Here is a 16,201-nt window from a genome sequence, read left to right on the forward strand (position 1 = left end):
TATATTTATATATATATATTTATTTACTTTTTTCATTCAATTTCATATTTTGGTGCTGGTAAAAATTAAATGCTTAAGTGACAAATTTTTTCCAACTGTTATATTTCTACTGCAATTGAGTTTTTGATATTATTCAGTGGACAATATTGGCTAAAAATTTAAAATTAAAAAATGATTCTTAAATGATCTTTTCTATTTGCGTAATCCTGTTACATTAGATCATGTAGTCCTTCAAACGCGAGATTTTATAGTATGCTTTGTTAGTAAAAATTTTTATAAATCATAGATGCTCTTAATAAATAGACATATTGTTAATGTTTATAAATAGTTTCCTTTTGTAAAAAAAATGCCTTGCTCACAAAACCAAATTTTAAAAATGTATAATGTTACCGGCAATTTAGGAAATGCTGACATTCAAAATTGCGCTTAAGTATTGGTGATAAAATTAACTAGAACTTATATGAGTACTTTTAGTATTTTTAAAAAACTTATGATTGCTTAGTCAATTGTTGCATTTTAGTTTTACAAAATATTTGTAGATTTTTAAAGAATTTCGAGACATCAAGGAAGACTGGGATACATATTTTTAGAGTACCTCATGATAATTGCAGTTTAATTAATATATTTAAACTTGTTTCAATATTATTGTTTTTATATTTATTTTGGCGTTGAATATAATGGCGTTTACACTTTTAAACAAACAGAATAATAATTATTTTTCCTCATACTTACTACATAAATTATGTTTAATGTATATCAATACAGATTTTTCTTCTCTTTAACTACGGTAGAACTTGAAATTGAAAGAAATTAACAATGCACATAGAATAATAACTAATAACTGACTTTTTTGAGTCTCTGTAATGTGTAAATGGACATCAGCATTACCTATCGTATTAAAGAAATATCAATCTATTTAGAGCATAGACTCTAAATAGATTCTTATATTCTTAAAACAACAGCATTAAGTAAATATGCTTGATTAAAATTAATAGAATGCATCACTTAACATTTAATCGAATGCCTCACAAAGAAATTTTGAGATATAAAAAAAACGTGAAGACGTCCTAACGGATCATCCTTAAATATTGTTCGTTTATGGTTTTTAACGTTTACGTTCTTTTTAAAAGTTAATGTTATTTTCAACGATTATATTTTCATACTACTTATTTGGGTCCCAAAATATCTGATAATCTAACCACAAACGTAATTCATAGATAAATTTATTTCCTTCTAATTAAAAACCGTCAATTATTTCAGTTGAAGAAAGGTTTTTATGTATGACCAATGTGTTGCCAATTGAAATATTATACTCACTGTGATTTTCATATCTATGATAGCTATCTAAAAAAAATTATTTCGGAAAAATGAGGTGAGGTTGTACTAAATTGACTTTTATTTCGAACCGTAAGAAAGATTATAATTTACGAATTATATATTAATCGTATAATCGGGATTACTGCAAAAAACTAATAACAAACTGAAATAAAAAAAATATTATAGATCAATGAAGTTTTTAACCTGAGAGCATTTTCAATTTAAATAATAAAGAAGTCATGACAGTTGAGTAAACATGAACTCCAAATCGGAGATCCTACACAGTGAAAAATTTGAGTGTATTGCTACAGTTTACAGCGGTGAGGTGAACTAAATACATTTTTAAGTACACAATTGTAGTTACAGAGCAAATGATGTATAATATTAATAAAATAATAATTGTCTAAAGTGCGATTATAATAATGCGGATATATTACGAGAAATTTGCTTGTTTTTTAAACGAAATGTTTTTGCAATGAAGTCAGAAATTGATTCTAATGCCCATGGAAATATGCGTTTTCAGTAAACTAATAAACAAAAACATAAACAAATAAAAATTATCTGGAATTGTGTTTGGTAGTTAAAAGCATGTCATTTTTACTTCATTTCTTTTTGTTTTATAATTGAACAGTACCAAATTTTTAGTAACTTGCAAAAATCAGTGTAATTAAAATATATTACAGTTTTGTTTGTTGGGAAGTGCTCATATAAAAAGATGCATCACTCAGAATAACTTTTGTTCTTATGACTGGATTTTGATGTACTAATTGCCTCCCTTAATGATTCTAGGGTGTGACCTTAAACATGCTAATTAATTAGTCCAGACCATATTTTAAGTTACGAAATCAGACACAATGACGTACTTTCTCCAAAAAGCATATATATTTTCTTATATATGGATTTCTGTATGTCAATATATGGGAAGGGTAGTTGCAATCTGGAAATTTTGGTCCTAATAGTTTAGTCAGAAGAACGATTCAAAATTTAGCCCTTTAATGATTGTTTAATTTTTAGAAATTCTGTGTATATCTTTGAAATTAATTCTCTCACCCTCTTACGAAACTCGTTTTCCAAAAGATTATTTCATTCAAAACAAAATTATAATAATTATTTTTTATTTTATTTAACATTGGACTTAAAAATTTTGAATTATGAGGTCTAAAATTTTCGTAAGAATGGAGAAATATTTCAATTAAGAGATTAATACTTAAATATGAATAACTTACGGGGAACTTGACTTATGTAAAAATCCATTAATATTTTTCTGTGAGATTGCATTGATAATAATTTTTTATTTGTAAAACTTAACTTAAAATTACTTTTAAGCAAACTTAAAAGTAATTTTGAAACTATTATAGTATTTTTAAAACTTACTTTCTAGCAAAAGTTAGCAATAAAAACGAAAAAGGCCACTAGTTTTGTAATAGGTATATTTTCTTATATCCACATTCTTGAAACGTTGACAATGATTATCTGAAATTGCGATTTTATGTTATAAGTTCCTAAAAAATATGCCGTTGTCAGAATGCATGGAGCTGTCGAATACGTAACCAAAATTTTTAACCGTTTTAAAATATTTCTGTATTTGATAGCTCTTTCTAAACGCCTCATTTCTTATGATAAATTTTTAATTACCTGGTCATGCCTGTTTTTAAGAGCTATTTAACCAATTATTTCAATATATTTCTTAAGAAAAGTTTTATGTAAAGGAACTTTTTTTTAACGTTCGTGTAACATATGAACTTTTATTACAATCTTCTTACTTTTGGAAGTAAATATTTCGTGTGCTCTATAAGTGTTCATTCTCAAGCCATGAATGAAGGAGACAAAAGTTATTTGAAACAGCTAATGTATGATTGTTAAAGAAAATAGGAAAATAAAGATGAAAATCAAAACTAGAAACACCGCGTTAGCGAAGAGTGAAATGGAAAAGGAAAAATAAATACTTTCCCCGTGCAACCTATGCTACAACGAACACACCAGGCGAGGCCTTTAAATTAAGACTAAAAGAACACAATATAGATGTCCGTTACCAAAAATGCGATAAATTATGGTCACATCATCAGGATAGATTCTACAATGTGTGACTATTCTTGGAATCTTGGGCACAAATTCAATTTCCTTATTGTCAAAATTCTTTCCACCCCAGTTTCCTCTGTTTCTATTCCTGTCATGTAGCACACAGCCACTTCAATTTACCTAGACACCTTATTGAAATTATCTAAAAGCATACTTTCAATGCATAAAAAATTGGTTTCAAAATTTAAAGGGCATGCTGTCTATCATACCATTCATATTTGATACTAGCTGAATGCCCGTTGTTCGCACGGGGTGAATAAGAAATAAGTAAAGTATCAATAAGTAGAGAAACACTACGAAATCATGCACATAACTGAAAAGCACATAAGCGACACAATGAAAGAGCTTAATGGAAGAACCAGGTAAGTGACATTTTTAGGGGAATTAATGAATCGCAGGTTTTGCCTTTCCTTAAATCTTAACACGACTAATCACATAAATTTTTAGTAAGCTGGAATGATTTTTTTTATTTCAAATTAGGCAATAAGGTTTTATTTTTTTAGGTAGTTAGGTTTTATTTAAAATTAGGAACTATAAAGCAGAGAATTATTAGTCCCGTTTTCTACTAAATCGGTAGTTCGGATGCAAATTTTTTTTCATTCTCAAAATGTCACTTACCTGCTTCTTCGACTAAGTTTTTCAATTAATATAACAAAAATAATTTCCTTTTATTTTATTTAATATTATTTCTCACCATTTCAAGGGCTTTAAGTTATTGAAGTAAGTAAAACGTCGTTTTGGTAATTCATTCCGTTAGAATAAAGAGAAAAAGTATTTAGCATCACTTGGCATGATGTTATTATTTGCGACTAAACCATAATAGTCAAAATTTACCATTTTCAAATATTTTATATATGCTCAATATTAATTGAGCATTAGTGTCAATAATGATATGCAGTTTTTTTACGGTAACCCAAAGCGCTTTTCTCCTTATTTTTGCTTTTCAGTGCAAAATTTACTTCTTTTTTTACTTCAATTAATACATATTATCAACATTAATTAAGCATAATTTTCGTCAGTGATAGTAAGACGACTTCTTACGGTTCTTCTAGACAAACAAATACCTTTACTCCATTTCTTTTTCTTTCTAGTTCATAGCTTATTTCCTTTATTTCAATGTGCATATATTACCTTAATTAATTAAACATCATTGGCGTAATTAAGTCTCATTGGTGTCGAGTTTTTTGGGTATCTCCTAAACGAATTAGTACCACTTTCCCATTAATTTTCGCTTTTGAATACATAAATATTTTTTTTTCTATTTCATTTTAAATAATTATTTTTTTTAGAAACACTTTTAAAATAATTAATATAAACTAGCGGACTGCGCCCCCTGCTCGCTAACGCTCGCCAACCCCCGAAAATTGCTACGCTATCTTATATGGTTTGTTTCGCAAACCGAGCTCGCTTCGCTCGCTACTAACTTAGGTGCATTGCAAATGCACAAAATTCTAAGAATTCAAATCCATATAACAACTTTTTTTTTAAAAAAAAAATTACATATTTTAGTAAAGCATTATGATAAATTTGAATTCAAATAAATGACATGTAATTCGTTAAACCTAGTACAAATGTGCTATAGTATAAAATCTAAAGATGAAATTTCTAAAACTGATACTGGCTATAATTATGGCTATAATTAAGTCTATTAAAAATTGAAATAAATGAATTGCAATGGAAAAACCTGCATAAACAAATAAATTCTAGTAAAACAAATAAATTCGAGATATAAATCAAAAATCATCAAATAAATTCGTAATAGATAAATTCGTGAAAAAAAGCGTTTTCGACAAAATACTAAAATAGAGATCTATCGAGAAAAACTACTCACTTCTGCCTAGCTTATGCTCTCTCTGGTTATTTCCGCTTTCGTTTTTAAAAGCGCTATATGTTGAGCCATCTCAGCTAGATTTGGCATGTGACATTTTTAGCGACAATCATTGGTCGATTTTCTAGTCTTGCCAATCGGGGAGTTGTAATGAGGTAATATATATATATATATAATAAAGAAATATATATATATAGAGTAAGAGTGTAAGAGAAATATATATATATATATATATANATAAAAGTTTTTTTTAAGGAATGCGATCCATTGTATCTTTACTTTTCGAAACGCCCTCGTATATATATATATATATATAATGAAATCGCGTAGCATCAGGCAAAGTATAAATTTGATAACGTAAACCACTCGCCCTACCACGTAATGTTCTTCGAATTCATCTGGCATAAGGAATATAAAATAATTAAGTACGTGCAATGAACTATTTGTCCAAACAGAGCTATATGCTAGCAATTATCACGGATGTTATCTTTAAAATATGTGAATAGTGAATCGCAAAATTTAAAACTATGGCTAACGCTTAACCAATCAGAAAATTCCATTTCGTTTTTCGCTAATCCTGCAAGAACGACTTGTAGCAGAATGTTCTAACGTTGACAGTGACCTTCCTCGTGCTTTGAACTATCTGTAAGGCAAAATTCTTCGCTTTCTGTTGGATGGTTTAGGAGTCTATAAAGGACATACACACTCACATTCATTTATATATATATAGACTAACTCTACCCTGCGTGCGTTGCAACGCTTTCTGTTTGAATTTTAATTTATGTATTTAGGTGCTTAAATGAGATTTGCGATTATGATTTGAAATGAGAATTTTATTTAATGGTGAAAAAATCCGTGATAGTCAAAGCAGTTAATTCTCTAGGATATCGTTAGTGCATTTTCAAACAGACGTGTATGGTGATGCACACGGACCATAAAACAAATTTTGAATGATGGTCATAAATAAGACTGGATCAATGGCGACATCAGGTACTTCTGCTGATATGAGCTGACCAATTTGACATGACGAGATTTTTTCAATAAGCTGGCAATCCTCATTTTTGCCATTCAATAGGATACCTCAAACACCGTGTCTCTCCAAAAACATGACGCTTTGCAATGAAACCAAGTATAGAGCTTAATATTTGTTTTAACTCACGTGCGGTAATGCATCATGAAGATCCGATGATGTTTGCCTAGGTTACAAAAGCTATTTAATTTCAGCTCAAGCAGGATTGCATGTGAATGTAATAAATAACTTTGGCTGCCCATATGCACACCGATACTTGTAGCATCGAATAATGTCATTTGGAAACACGAATATACCGACATATATTCGCCAAGAAAAGTTTCAATTGATTTGATTGACCCGATAACAACGTTGATAATGTGTTAGTTGGCGACGCTAAATCTGGTAGTTTCACTTTTCCACCAGAGCAGCAAATTCCAGCTATTTCATTCTTAAATTGGAGAGCACTACAAAACACAGATAAATGATCCATTTTTTTTAATAATAACTTGGATAGGGAATACAATTAATAATAGGATAATAGGGAAATACTCTAAGATTTAAACCAGCATATTGGCGGCGTTTGAATAGAGAATTTTTCAATTCTTAATTCTTGCTTTGATGTTTCAAATAATCGGGCTTGAGCAATGTATTTTGAATCGGTAACTTGTCTTGCTTACCGTTGCTAAGATGTTTCAGAGGAATGGGCGAAAGGGCTTGAGAGGTGTGCAGTTAATCGATAACCAGTTTTGCTTGCTGTTGCTCAGATGTTTCAGATTTTGTATTTAATTGTTGTAAGAGATGTACTTAATTGGTGAAAAGTATATGACAATTTCCAGGCTAGTTGTAATCAGGTTTATTCTAGCGCTTTTGAATAAACAATGTTTTTTGTTTTACCGTTTAGAGCGTACACGAATAAATTAGAACGTCTTCCGACACGTGAGCAGGCCACATAGAGCTGTCCGTGGGAGAAGCATGGATTTTTCAAATTCAGACCACATACTTGTAGTGACTGTCCTTGGGCTTTGTTGATGGTCAGGGCAAAAGCAAGTCGCACCGGAAACTTTAAATTTGCCATTTAGAATTTTTGCTTCGAGGATATTGATCATTATTCTTTTCACTGAAAGACGCGTACCGTTACAAAGTCTGGGTGGGTTGATATTTCGGAGGAGTAGGATAGGTACTTCCGTTTTCAATGTTAAAACGTGCGGCGGCATACCTGGCAAATCAAGTGAATTCAGAAATTCAGTTGGGTAGTTTACAACCTCGTTTTGATCTATTACAGTATCGATGCATTTATATGTTCTTGCAGAGCCTGGAATTTCATTTAGAATGTGATTATTGATGTCATGTACATAGCTATTTTTTGCTGCTAATATAGCACGTTCACTGAGCCACTGAAGATTTTAGTAATTTTGAGAGATATTAGGAAAAACGCTGTGAAAAAGTTCAACTACGGTTGAAATAATTTTACAGAAGTCTGCTGGCAGTGTAATGCTTTGGGTGGATTTATCTATTGCCATCATTCCATTACCAATATCCAACAATTGCTTTTCAAAACGTTCGGCTGATGCATCATGCTGTAGTTGAATACGCATGTTGGTCTTTAAGTGTAATTTTTGTGCATGTTGCCACAACGCTGATGATTTGAGACATGCATGAAGCTCATCAGCAGTAGTTGAACGTGGAATTACTGGTAGAGTTTGCCGGAAATCACCAGACAATAAAATAAGTGCACCGCCGAAAATTTGTTCATTTTCTCTCAAATCTCTTAGTGTATGATGGATCGCTTCTAATGCCTTTCTGTGAGCCATAGCGCATTCATCCCAAATTATAAGTTGGCATGATTTTTGTATTTTACCCATTAAAGAATTCTTTTTTATATTGCATGTGGGTGTTTCAGTGAATTGCATATTTAAAGGTAATTTAAGTGCATCCATGCACTTAATGCAATTGCGTATTAAGGCACCGTGCACTTAATACGCAATCTTATATGGTTTGCTTCGCATACCGAGCTCGCGTTGCTCGCTACAAACTTAGGTAAATTGCAAATGCACAAAATTCTAAGAATTCAAAACAATCATTCAAATCCATATAACAACTTTTTTTTTTAAAGAAAAATTACATCTTTTTAGTAAATACTAAGTCATTAAAATAAATTTGATTTCAAATAAATGACATGTTATTCGTTAAACCTATTACAAATGTGCTATAGTATAAAATCCAAAGATAAAATTTCTAAAACTGATATCTCTTTAAAAAGGTTAAAATTTTGGCTATAATTAAGCTTATTAAAAGTTGCAATAAGTGAATTGCAATGGAAAAACTTGCATAAACAAATAAACTCTAGTAAAACAAATAAATTCGTGATATAAATCAAAAATCATCAAATAAATTCGTAATATATAAATTCGTGAAAAAAAGCACTTTCGACAAAATACTGAAATAGAGATCTATCGACAAAGACTACTCACTTCTGCCTAGCTTATGCTCTCTCTGGTTATTTCAGTTTCCGTTTTTAAAAGCGCTATACGTTGATCCATCTCAGCTAGATTTGGCAAGTGACATTTTTAGCGGCAATCATTGGTCGATTTTTTAGCGTTGCCATTCGGGGAGTTGTAATGAGGCTTTTTTTTGTCACCGTGTAAGAGAAATATATATATAGATGGCTTACGCTTAACCAATCAGAAAATTCCATTTCGATTTTCGCTGATACCGCTGGAACGGTTTGTCGCAGAATGTTCTAATGTCGACAGTGACCTTCCTCGTGCTTTGAACTATCTGTATGCTAAGTTTCATTGCTTTCTGTCGGGTGGCTTAGGAGTCTATAAGGGTCATGCACACAGACATTCATTTTTATATATATATAGATAAGAAGGAAAAAAATTAACACTAGAAGTCTACGTTAAAATTAAGTAAAAATCTTGTAGTTGTTTTTAAACTCGATATTGAATGTTTAAATGATTATACTTAAAATATACTATACTCATATATGTATCATAATAAAAGTAATTGATTTAATTGAAATATTATTACTGAAGATCTATAAATTGAGGCAAATATTTAATATTTATTAGCATCATCGAAAATATTACTTCAGTAGATGCCTCTGTGATGCCAAACAAACTAAAAATACTTAAGAATTAAATTTGAACTTTAATTTAATGAGCTAACAATTTCGTTAATAAAGCATTTTCAATTTTCGTAATGAAATTTTATTTTGCAAAATCTTGCATTTCGTGAAACATTAATATCAGATTATCCAAGTGGAAAGAATGTACGGTTTGTTAGAAAAGCAATCAGAGTGTTTACTGAAAACACAAAATTAATTATTAATTTTAGCATTAAAAGCTATACAAAATTTATATCAAACATTAATCTTTCTTCTTAAACAGTAGTCTTATTTGTCTTCTTGAACCATAATTGCTCTTTTAGCAAAATCTGATTTTAATTACGTATTTAAAATAATGTATATTAAATATTACTTAACTAAGTATTAATAATAATGATTAATAGATTAAATGTTGTTAATACAATTTGTGCAGCATGGTCCTAATACTACATCAAAAGTGATATAAAATTATCTTCAGCTTTCGATTTGTACAAAACTAAGTTTAAATATATTCGTTTTGTCTTCTAAATAAGTTGAATTTAATTTTTATTAAAATTTTATATTTTTAGATATGGTAAACAATTATGGTCACGGGTTATGTGACGAGCATTTAAAACATATGTTTACTCAAATAATGGGGCAGTGTAAGAGACCAAAATATTAAAAATGATGTAAAACTAACTTTAGATATATCATTTTACCAAGATTTATATAATTTCCATTTTTTTTTTCTTAGAAGAAAACTGAAATAATTTTAAGCTAAATTTATTTTCATATAGAAATTATTATATTGTATGTAAAGATGCACACAAAATATACATCAGAAAAACTTTCTTTCTTACTGCATTGTCTTACGCAGGAAGGTCAAAGCCGACATTCACAATCGACAACAACCAGCTTGCCAGGATTTGCAATATATTATATATTACTATCGTGATTTACTACGCTGCTTCTAAATGAAACATTATCTGTTCTTCGAAATTATTCAAGCAATTCAATTATTCGTGAGTTCAATTATTTAACTTTCTTCTATTTGATCTAATACTATTTCTCCATTGATTCCTTTCTTAACTTTCTTTTTTTCGTTTTTAATACAGTTGATTTAAAATTATTTAGTTTACGGAAAAACGGTTGAAAACCTTATTTGGTTACCTGCAAGTGACATCATCAAAGGTAAATCATAGTACTTGTTAATTTGCTGGTTCAAGAAGCTGATCTGGTTCGACACACACGCATGACGTCTCTGACAGGTGTCCAATTAAATCTAATTTCGCATTGTTAGGCATAATCATTTCACTTCTTCGGGAGTTGCAATCATGAAAAAGAAAATAACACGTAGTTTCAGTTTACTAGGAATATTAATTTGGTGAAGTTGTCCCCCTATACAACCTCGCTCGTTAAGTGTATCCGACATGACGAATGAAAAATAAATAACTATCTAAGAACTCATTTTTTGATTAATGGGAACAAAAATTAATGACGTCATCTCTGATATAGTGTTTAGTTTTCAGTTTGTATTTAAACCATTCATTTTTTAATTTTTTCTCCCGTATGGTAACGGTTTACTGAATAGTCTGGTTTCCAAAATTTTAGTTCGTATTATTACATTTTATCAGAATTATTCTTATAATCAGTACTATTCTTATTGCTCTTATCTATTCTTATTATCAAAATTATATGTCCTATCGTTAGTTAGAAAAAATGCAAAAATAGAAACAGAATGGTTATAAAACCATATTTTACTGTCAATTTTACAAAAAGTTGAAGAAGTTTCGAGAAAGTTTTGGGAAAAATTATCGTGCTTGTTGGTGATCCCATTGAGTCATAAATATGGTATTTTTTACTAGATTCTGGTAAAATAAAGATTTGGCAATACTTTTTTTCTAAGTGTGATGTGCATAAAAAATTGAAAATTTAAATTGTAATTAACCATAGGAAATTTGTTGTAAAAACTGTATTATGTTTTATTTAATGTGTTATGTTAAACAGTAAATTATATTTTCTTTTACCATAGCTAGCTATTTCTAAAATGAAGATTTGCACCATGATACTAAAGTCAGAAAATTGATTAAAGAAAGAATTATTTTTTAAATACATATGACAGGGCCATATTGACTTCTAAGGTAATTACAGTGTGAAAAATTCCCTATCAAATTACAGTGTAAAGTACCAGGACTTGGGGTGCATCATCTGTAGAATCCATTTTACCGTAACACATTATATCTTAATTTTTACAGTAATATTTATTTAATGCGAATGATTCAAGAATTTCACTGTAATTATTATTGCAAAAATGATTATGAATCAGACTTTTTGTTCCGTAACATATTCCGGTCAATCGGATTTCATAAAAACAGTACTTTTTAACGTTATTTGTTTCGGAATTTTTTATAGTAAAAATCATTTTTAGAGACACTATAAAAATAAGCCTGAACATATTGAAATTTATTGTGGAGATCTCAGTTTGCCTCACATGGAAGCCTAACAAAATACAATAGAGGATTTTAGCGGAAAGGGACGGAATAAGGGAAGAAATTTACTGATATTTCGACAAATTAATCTCCGGCTGCATATTTTTACACTAAATCGATTGAGACCAAACTCGCAACTAGCGATTTAGATGTTATACGAGTTCTGTGTACTAAAAGTACCTGCACGTATTTTAGTATCAGAAATTTATTTCCTTTATATAAGTTTTGTGTTAAGCATAGGCCAACGTATTTTTCTTTTACGCTGATTTTAATGACACCGAACGCAAATAAATAAGATTATTAGTTAAGAGGCTGGAATTTTGTGTGTGCATAAAACGAACTAAGGAGTTGTTTTTCGTGTGATAAAAACCCTTATAACTTATAAGCTATTTACACTATCGACTCGGGTCATATCTCATTCAAGTCAGTGAAAAAAAGTACACGGCGAAAGATACCTTTCTGCTATAGATAAAACAAAGCATCACTGTTACATATGTAAAAAATGCCTAAGTATGTAAATCGAATTGGTTTATACATAAAAATTCTAATAAGTTATATACTGCTAGTTCGATTAACATTTCTTACTCATTGAAAAAAATCATGTATGGAAAAAAGAACGTTGAAAATCCTAATTTTCTTAAGAGATTTTTAAATCAGTTTTACAGAAACTTCTCCAAAAACTTCACTTTCTTTGAAAATGGGTATATTTGCAGAATTGTTGAAAACATCAAGTTGTACGACAATTTGTTTTGATTTTGTAACCTTACTGAAAAAAGTTTGCTCTAAAATGCCGCAAGGAATAACATTTTTTTTTTGTTTCCAAGATTTCCACTTTGAGACAAAGGTGACATCACGGGAAAGAACCTAAAATTTCAAGAACTCAAACAGTTAAAAGCATTATTACACACCATATTTATTTTGCTGTCCAGTTGCTGGACGAAAGGGTCAATATCTCTAAAAGCGTAAATATTTCAAGCATTCGTTATAGAAAAAAAGTTCAGGAGGGATTTTCTTTCATAACCGTATTTATTGATTAATAATCCTGTGATAATATTGAGTATTAACACCAGAGAAATAGCAACATCATGAGGGTAACGCGTTTGTAAAAATGGAGAAAGTTGGTAAGCTTTTTATTATAGAATCAGATCAAAATGAGAGTTTCAGAGTTGTGGAGGAAGCATTTTTTCAATTTCCAACCCAAATTTAAGAACTAAAAGAGGAATTTTTAATCACTTAGGCGCTTGATTACATGGCAACATCTCTCAATTCAAGGTTGTGTAATTAAAGATGCAACTTCTTATGGCCGCTCTTAATAGTCTATATATTAAACAATAAAAATGTCTCTGAAAATCTCAATTCCTGAAACTTCAATTAATACTAAAATAAAAATTTATATAACCTATGAATACCCTGTAAAAAGAAATGCTGACTTTTAATTTTTATGTTCCAAAAAAGAGACATTTTAAAAAAAAATACTAAGTGATATAGGAAAATGGTCGACATTATTCTTCGAATTTATTCGGATCCTTTAGTTTATTCTTTTAAAAAAGAACAATTTTCATGAGAGAATTTTGAGAAACGGAATCAAATGCTATAGCTATTTTTCTTTTGGAAATTGACATATTTTTTCCAATTTGATAGTGCAAGCAATATTATTTTTTGAGAAAAAGGAGAACGAAAGTTTTAAAATGAGCCTTTATATATATATATATATATATATATATGNATACATATATTATTATATTATTATATATTATTATATATATATTAATTTCAAAATGAATATAAAACAAAGGAAAATTACAGACATTTTAAAAAAGGAAGGAAAAGAAAATAATAATAAAAAAAATAACAAACAAGTAGGGGAAAAAAAGCATAAAATTTTTTTAAAAAATCTGGAAAATAAAAGATATAAGCTTTTTATCAGCCCACACGATAATATCCGCAAAAAAGAGTGCTTTCTGATACTGTATCAATATAGCCAAAGCAAAATATATCAATACAATAGTGTGAGGAGCACTAAAAAAATTTTTTTATACAAATTACAACACTAAAATAGAACACAATAAGTAAAAATAACACGTAAAAACGGAAAATAAAATAAATTAAAAAGAAAAAAAAGAATAAAACATAATCGAATTCAAATTCAAATGAACTTACAGGAACGGGAAATTTTTCAAGAATGATTAAAAATATTTTCGTAACAAGATTGCCAGATTGCAAAATATGAAAACAAAAGCGCAAATTGAGCTCAACTAGAGGAGTTTTGTTTCAAAGTGCCGTTCTTACTGCATTGTTGAAGTGCGTTTGATTTGTTGGTTACCTAGGATGGGCCCGAAATGGATGTACGCAACTTAATATTATACTGGATAATTTAAAGAGATTGACCATAAATAATTTTAGAAAATAAATATTTATTTAAGAAAAAAATATAAAATTGGAAGGAGAAGCATGAATTGCCTGTTTTGCATTTAATTTTAGCCACGGATTCGCCCAAAATGGATTTGCACATGGAAAAATTATACAAATTAACAAAGAAATCTTTTTAGTAAATAATTTTAGCAACGGAATTGCCCAAAACGGATTTGCACATGGAAAAATTGTATAAATTAACAAAGAAATTTATTAGTAAGTAGTTTTACCCACGGATTTGCCCGAAATGGCTTTGCACTTCTAAAAATTGCAAAAATTAATAAAGAAATTTTTTGCAAATAATTTTATAAATAGATTTACACTTGAAAAAATTATATAAAGTAACAAAGGAATTTTTTTTCTTCTTTAAGTAAATAATTTTGACCACGGATTTCAACGAAATGGATTTCCACGTGGAAAAATTATGCAAATTAACAAAAAAATCACTTAGAAAATAATTTTGGCCACGGATTTACCCGAAATGGATTTACACATGGGAAAACTATATAAATTAAGAAAAAGAAAATTTTTAGTAAATATATCCTCAAAAATATACGATTAATTCAATGATTTTATATAGAATTTTATTACTTTAGTTGAGTATCCATTGTTTTTTTTTTATCAAATTTTGAGTTTGTTTATTGATTTGGTTTTTGGATAAATAAATATTGCTACATATTCCTTTAATTCTATTCATTTCATTAAAAGTGGTATTTAAAAAGATGCTCCTAGAAACATTAGAATTCCAAGTAATAAGTTTATTTATATTAAAATTAAAATCATTTCTTTTATCGTATAAATCAACAAAGCAGATATTTTTTTCTTTTACAATACCCAAATCAAAAAAACTGAAATTAATATTATCATCATGATTACGATTTAAGATTAATTCCTCGGGGTAAATATCATTTAATAAAATAGTATAATCTTGAAAATTAAAGATATTTAAGTCATCAATATTTCTAAAAACAGATTTAATACTAAGAGTATAATTTTTTCATAATAATGCAAAAATAAGTTAGCTAAGAGAGATGAATAATTAGATCCTTGTGGTATTCCATCAATTTGAAGAAAAATATCCCTTCCATTGTAAAGATAATTATTAAAAAAACCAAAATTAATCAGAATTTCCCAATAATCAAAATCGCAACAAAGGATATTTTTAAAATCTTAGTAATAATTCAAAAGGACATCCTTCAGTTTATAAAGGGGAATGCTATTGAAAAGATCCTGGAAATCAAAAGTCGCAATATATTTAATTTTATTATCTTTAATGAATTCTAAAATCGGTTGATTATAAGTGATAATCCAAGAGAAACCTTTTTTAGAAATATTGTTAATAATATTATATAAGTAGTTAGAGAAAATGGAGCCTGGTTTAGTTAGATAAGTATTAGATCCACATATGATAGTACTAAATTTTACAGGAATTTTATAAAATTTAGGACTGATAATTAAGTATGGAAATCGTATATGGCAAATTTTAATTTTTAATCTATATATATAGAAGTGAATGTGTGTTTGTTTGTTTGTTTGTCCTCCATAGACACCTAAACCAACCGACAGAAAGCCGTGAAACTTGGCATACGGATAGTTCAAAGTACGATGAAGGTTTCTGTCGACATTAGAACATTCTGCGAAAGGCCGTTCCAGCGGTATCAACGAAAATCAAAATGGAGTTTTCTGATTGGTTAAAAGCTAGCCATTGTTTCAAATTTGCTATAAATGATTCAGTTTTCAAATATCTTGAAGATAACAGCAGTGATATTTTCTATCTTATATAGAATAGATTTCTTAATTATTGGTCGTATCACGGATTCAGTACTGTGAAAACTGTTTAATAAATATAAAGACAAAAGCAAATTTCATTCAAATTGCACGTTTTCAAAAATATTTATATTTGGTATCTAATTTTAGGTGAGCACAATTAAATATAGTTTTCGAATATTTCATTGCTGTGACAGTTGTCATTT

The sequence above is a fragment of the Parasteatoda tepidariorum genome, chromosome 1 (genome assembly GCF_043381705.1).
Source record: "Parasteatoda tepidariorum isolate YZ-2023 chromosome 1, CAS_Ptep_4.0, whole genome shotgun sequence".
Classification (NCBI taxonomy): Eukaryota; Metazoa; Arthropoda; class Arachnida; order Araneae; family Theridiidae; genus Parasteatoda; species Parasteatoda tepidariorum.